The sequence below is a fragment of the Mus caroli genome, unplaced genomic scaffold, assembly GCF_978045245.1.
Source record: "Mus caroli unplaced genomic scaffold, Mus_caroli_1 scaffold_3, whole genome shotgun sequence".
Lineage (NCBI taxonomy): Eukaryota > Metazoa > Chordata > Mammalia > Rodentia > Muridae > Mus > Mus caroli.
Genome location: NW_028227258.1, coordinates 90,212,963 through 90,219,880, shown reverse-complemented (window position 1 = coordinate 90,219,880; position 6,918 = coordinate 90,212,963).

Sequence of the window (6,918 nt, the reverse complement as noted above, 5' to 3'; positions counted from 1 at the left end):
TGTCCTTTTGTGGTTGCTTTCTTCCCCCTCTCAAGTGGGACTGAGTTATTCTTACTTGGTCTCTTCAGCTTGTTAAATTTTTTGAGTTCAGTGGACTTTATCTTGGGTATTCTGTACTTTTTTTTTTCCTGCTAATATCCACTTATTACTGAGTACATACCATGCATTTCCATTTGGGTCTGAGTTGCCTCACTCAGGATGATATTTTCTAGGTCCATTCATTTGCCAGCAAAACTCAGGATGTCCTCATTTTTAATAGCTGAGTAGTATTCCATTGTGTAAATGAACCACATTTTCTGTATCCCTTTTTCCATAGTGGGACATCTGCTTTTTTTTTTTTTTCCAACTTCTGGCTATCACACACAAGGTCGATATGAACATAGTGAAACAAGTGGCCCTGTGGTATGGTGGGGCATTTCTTGGGTATAATCCCAAGAGTGGTATTTCTTGTTCTTCAGGTAGATTTATTTCCAATATTCTGAGGAACCCCAGATTGATTTCCAGAGTGGTTGAACTAGTTTGCAATCCTACCAGCAATGGAGGAGTATTCATCTTTCTCCACATCCTCACCAACATGGAAAGTCACCTGTGGTTTTGATCTTAGCCATTCTGATTGGTGTAAGGTGGAATCTCAGGGACGTTTTGATTTGCATTTCTCTAATCACTAAATCTTTGAATATTTCTTTAGGTGCTTTTCGGTTATTCAAGAATTGTGAACTCTTAGTTTAGTTCTATACCCCAATTTTGAATGGGTTGTTTGGTTTCTTGGTGGTTAGCTTCTTGAGTTCTTTATATATTTTGGATATTAGCCCTGTATCTGATGTGGGATTAGTGATTTTTTTCCCCAATCTGTAAGTACTGAGATGGCTTATTGACTATGTCCTTTGCCTCACAAATCTTTCCATTTTCATGAGATCCCATTTACCAATTCTTGATCTTAGAGCATGAGCCATTGGATTTCTGTTTAGGAAAATTTCCCCTGTGCCAATGAGTTCAAGGCTTTTCCCCACATTCTCTTCTATTAGATTCAGTGTATCTGGTTTGAGTTTCATGTAAGGTGACAAATATGGGTCTATTTTCCTTTTTCTACATACAGCCAGTTAGACCAGCACTATTTATTGAAGGTGCTTTCTTTTCTCCATTGTATATTTTTGGCTTCTTTGTCAAAGACCAAGTGTGTGTAAGAGTACAGTTTTATTTCTGGGTCTTCAATTCTATTCCATTGATCAACTTGTCTATCTCTGTACCAATACCATGCAGTTTTTATCACTAATGCTCTGTAGTAGATTTTGAAGTCAGAGATGGTGATTCCCTTGTTCTTTTATTGTTAAAAATTGTTTTTGCTTTTCTAGGTTTTTTTGCCTTTCCAGATGAATTTCAGAATTGCCTTTTCCAAGTCTTTGAAGAATTGTGTTTGGATTTTGAGGGAGATTTCATTGAATCTGTAGATTGCCTTTGGTAGGATGGCCATTTTTGCTATGTTAATTCTGCCAATCCATGAGCATGGGCAATCTCTCCATTTTTTGAAATCTTGGGTTTCTCTCTTGAGAGACTTGAAGTTATTGTCATACAGGTCTTTCACTTGTTTTGTTAGAGTTACCCCAAGATATTGTATATTATTTGTGACTATTTTGAAGGGAGTTGTTCCCCTAATTTCTTTTTCAGCCTGTTTATTATTTGTATAAAGGAAGGCTAATGATTTGAGTTAACTACACCAAACTTAAATCAAGAGGGGGTAAACCATCTAAACATGCCCATATCCCATTAGGAAATAGAAAAAGTTATTAAAAATTCCCAACCAAAAAATTCTCAGGCCCAGATAGATACAGTGTAGAACTCTACCAGACCTTCAAAAAAGACCTGATAATAATATTCTTCAAATTATTCCGTACAATAGAAACAGAAAAAACACTATGTAATTCATTCTATGAAGCTACAATTCCTCTGATACCTAAACCACACAAGGACCCAACCCAAAACAAGAACTTCAGAGCAATCTCACTTATGAATATCGATGTAAAAATACTCAATAAAGTTCTTGCAAGCCAAATCCAAGAACACATAAAAAAAAATCATTCTATCATTCACCACAATCAAATAGGCTTCATTCCAAGGGTGCAAGTGTGGTTCAATATAAGAAAACCCATTAAAGAAATCCAATATATATGTATATATATATAGTGATATATATCACATGATCACCTCTTTATGTGCAGAAAACACATTTGACAAAATACAACACCCCTTCATGTTAAAAGTGTTGGAGCAATCAGAAGCCTAAGACCCATACCTAAACATAATGAAAGCAATTTACTACAAACCAATAGCGAGTATCATATTAAATGGAGAGATACTTAAAGCAAATCCACTAAAATTGGGGATAAGACAAGGACACTCACTCTCCCATAGCTATTCAATGTAGTACTCCAAGTGCTATTTGTGTAATAAGTCACCAAAAAAGAGATCAACGGGATACAAGTTCTCAAACAAGAAAAAAGATATCACAACATGCAGATGATATGATGGTATACACAAGCAACCCAAAAATTCTAGCAGAGAACTTCTCAAGTTAATAATCATTTTCAAAAGTATATTTCTTCTTACTTAAATTTATTTGAGTATTTTTATAGTTATTGATACAGTAGTACCAAGTTTATGTCAATCCTACTTCTAATTAAAAAGTAAATGAACAATGTATACACTTATTTAAGCTTGTATTATACTTTAAATTATCGTTTAAAAATTGAATAAATATAATGTCAATATCTGAACTTACTAATAACATTTTCCTCAACATGTATTATTCATAACTTCATTCTAAAACTTATCTTTATATTCACAGGTCTCATTGTCAAGTAATGGTCACAACTTGTCAACGTGCAGAACAAAAATGACCACATGGTACCCCATCTCATTTTATATGTATACAAAATAATCCTTACACCTAAGGCTCATTCAGAGACCATCACAGAGGATTGGGGGAAAGATGGTAAGAAGATGGAAAGATGGTCAGGAAGTCTGATTCAATATTTTTCTATTTTAGATATGATAGGGAAGCTACACCTTTGAAATTTCAATAATATGGTTGCCAAAACATGACCTGAAAATTGAGAGTACCCCTTAAACCACCAACATAAATTGGCGTTACTCTAAGATGAAGGGATACAGGAAATTAATGACTCTTGAGAGGAAAATAATCTTATTCAGTAATGAAGACCCTGACTAGTTATCTATCACCAGCTGGTCAGCTCTAGAAGCATGCATTCTAGTAACATTGAACATATTTCTTAAGTTGTATTTTTATTTTTTAAGTGTGTGTGTGTAAAATATTAAATAAGAGGAGGCCATAATTTGATACAGAGTGAGGGAGCATAGGAAAGGTTATTTTTAAATTAAAAACATACTTTAATTAAGCAAAGCAAAACTCTTTTGAGAAAAAGCTTATTATTTTTAATAAAACAAATTAATTTTGTCATTTATAATGTAAATGGTGTTTCTAAACTTTAAATATTTTAGTGTCAAAAATAAATGATTATGGATTTCAAATTCTTTATATGAGATACTTTCTTTTTTTTTCTAGCACAAATTTTGGTTAGGAAAAAGTTCATTCACATAAATTTTATGAATAAAATAATAAGTCAGTTGCTTCAATGTGTCTTTACCAGGATATTATTTCATTATACTTTGTGGAATTCATTGATATTTATACATTTATTCCTTCAATCAAGTATAACAATGGTTTATGATAGTGATTCTTGAAAGCTACCTTGAATTTTCCTCTTGATTTTAAAATAATATCATATAATTGATTTGTAGCACAAAAATATGGTCATTCATTACCCTGTATGGATTTGGTAATTCATATGCAGTGTGACCATAGTGTTTATTTTCCACTTCTTATAAGTAGCATTTATGGAGAGTGTGAAACAGCTACTTAGAATGTAGGTAGACTTCATTTACTAGGATGGCATATATACAGATATTATCTATAGCTTACATAATTTGAGACAAAATGAATCCTAGTTTAAGGTTATGCATAAGTAGGGCTCTGTCAATACAATTACAACATATATAATAAAATAGTTGTTAAATCCTTATACACTAGAACTTTAAATTTTTATATAAAAATAAGGCAACACATATTCATAATAAAAAGAACGTGTATCATTCAGAACACATGCAATCAATGGACCAGAAAGTGGCAGCTATTTTGAGATCTGTCATCTAAACAATAGTCCTGTACATTGTTCAGGAGTGAGTAAAACAGCTTCACAGTTTTATAGATGATTTAGCTGTTTATGTTTCCCTCTTCATTATACTGTCTTATGAGGCAATTTATAAACTTGCTGAGAATTTGTGCATCATAGTGTGAAATTACTTTAGATACTTTTCCTAAAACCCTATCAAAAGTGATAGATTCTTTTGGGCAATGCATGAATTCAGATATACTTTTCAGGCAATTTTATTATTATTAGTTGTATGCCATTGCCACTATAATGTTTTAACCAATTTTCAAGAGGGATTTTTGACAATTTTGAGGATATGATCTTTCCTGTAATAAAAGAACATTTATTTTTGAATAAGTCACATTTGAATGTTTTTTTTTATTTAATGTATATTACTTTTACTGTCTAAAAGATGTATATTGCACTTTTTAGGCAAAAGGCACTAAGCTGAATCGTGACAAAAAATAACTTCTCTTGGAAAAAGAATGTACAGTTAATTTTCAGTTTTTGAGAAATAATCACTTATGATATAATTAATAGATTTACAATATATATGTATTAGGTTTCTGTAGTTAGTTTAGTTTGCAGTTAGCTTACCCCAAATGTATTTTGTGGGATCTCTTCAAGAATTAGTTTTTCCCCTAGATATTATAGGATCTTTCATCTCAAAAGCTAAACAGTCCTTTGATAAGATATATCAGTATCAGAAAATTGGGTACAGTTTGTAAACTGAGGAAGAGAAAAATCACTTTTTATTGAAAAAAAAGGAAACCATTAATTGCTGACATTGTGAATCTTGATTGTCATTTCTTCTTTCAGATTCATTGTCTTTGTGGGTATTTTTTTTTCATTTGATTCCATTTTGTTTATATGTTTTGTTTTGTTTTGGATTTTCATCCTTTAGCACATGGATCATCATTTTGGTTGTTTAAGAGCTGGAGAAACAGCTTCATTGTCAAGTATTTGCTTGACGTGAGAATAGACTTTATTTTGACTCTTAGCCCTGATAAAGTTATTCTTAATTATTTTATTTTTGAGAATTTATTTTAATTATTATATATCTGATTTCCTTTCCTCCCTCCATATCATCTGTTACAACTCCCTCTGCTCTCAGTCAAATTTATGGCCACTTACTTTGCCAATTCTTATTACATACAAACATATTTTTATATTATATAAAAGGTATTGTATTATATATATATAATTTAACGTATTGTAATCCTGAGAGAGAGTAATGTCTCCTGCTTGCAGAGTTACTCTGTTGCTTATTGTACTTTATCAATAATTACTCCAGTAATACCCTCAGAATACAGGATTATTCATAGTCCTTCATTAAAAAAGAATGTTCATCAGCTTATACATGAGATTCCAGCCACTGTTCCTTTTAGGATTCCACATGGTCTTGAGAGAACAGAGATCAACCAGAGGAAGAAAGTTGGATGTGGTGATACAGTAATACACGTTCTACAGGTTGACACCCATGATGCAAAGGGACATCTTATTGATTCAGCTGCTTGTGAGTAATATATGCTTGTTTTTGCTCTTTTTTTTTTTCCTTTGACACAGGGTTTCTCTGAGTAGCCCTGGCTGTCCTAGAACTCACTCTGTAGACCAGGCTGACCTCGAACTCAGAAATGTGCCTGCCTCTCCCTCCCAAGTGCTGAGATTAAAGGCATGTGCCACCCCTGTCTGGCAATATATGCTCTTAGAAACTCAGCCTGAAAAGAAACTTTGTTGCTTCACTAATGCAGTCTTGAAGAGAATCACGTTTTTGATCTACCCATGCTGCATCAAGAAGAGTAAAGTGATTCTTTACATTTTTCCTGGGAAAATAATGAAATGGTTATGCTTACATTAGGCAAAATGGAGGGCTTTATATTGGAGCTATGCTTTCTTTCTCTGTCAAGCAATGGTCTCGCATTTACCACATCTGCAATCACCACTGATTTTAGAGTTTATATTTGTTCACAATTATGAAGAAAAAGAAAAGTTCACATCATAGTGATATGCTTGGCTGCCTGAAATTAATATCCCCGATTGTGATAAAAGCACTCATGGCACCATTATCATCCTAAAGTCTCAACTTCTTTCAGCATCAATCCAAAGTATAAACTATTTAAATATTAGCTGAATCAGACTTTCTTTCGAGAAAACTTACTCTCAAGTTGTGAAGCTTTCAAAATGAATATACTATATTCATTCAGATTACAATTTTAGAGCAGGAAAAATACAAACCTGCATTTTTTTTATGTTGTGGTGCACACATAGAAGGCCACCACTTTGGCGATGAGGCAAGAGGAATGTCATCAGTTTGAGACCTATTTGTGCTACATAATTATTTTCACTACAACCGGGAAGGCACATAGCAAGAATTGTTTGTCTTAAAACAAACAAAACCATTTTTTTTCCAAATTATTATTCTTGAGTAGATGTTCTTTTTTCCTAGCTCACTGTACACTTCAGGCTCATCCTTAGCCTCATTGTTTTAGGTGATCAGGATACAGAACTCTGAACCACAGGGGCTAGATCTCTCAACTTTATGGAGCCTATATTCTAATGTTTTTCCTGTATTAAATAACTGGCTATCTCTACTGAGTTAGAGGTTTGGGGTTTGATGTATTTACACTCTTGTAGAAATGTCCTAGAATCGACCTCAAAACTCTATCTTTTACCAGTTAAAAAGTCAGTTATA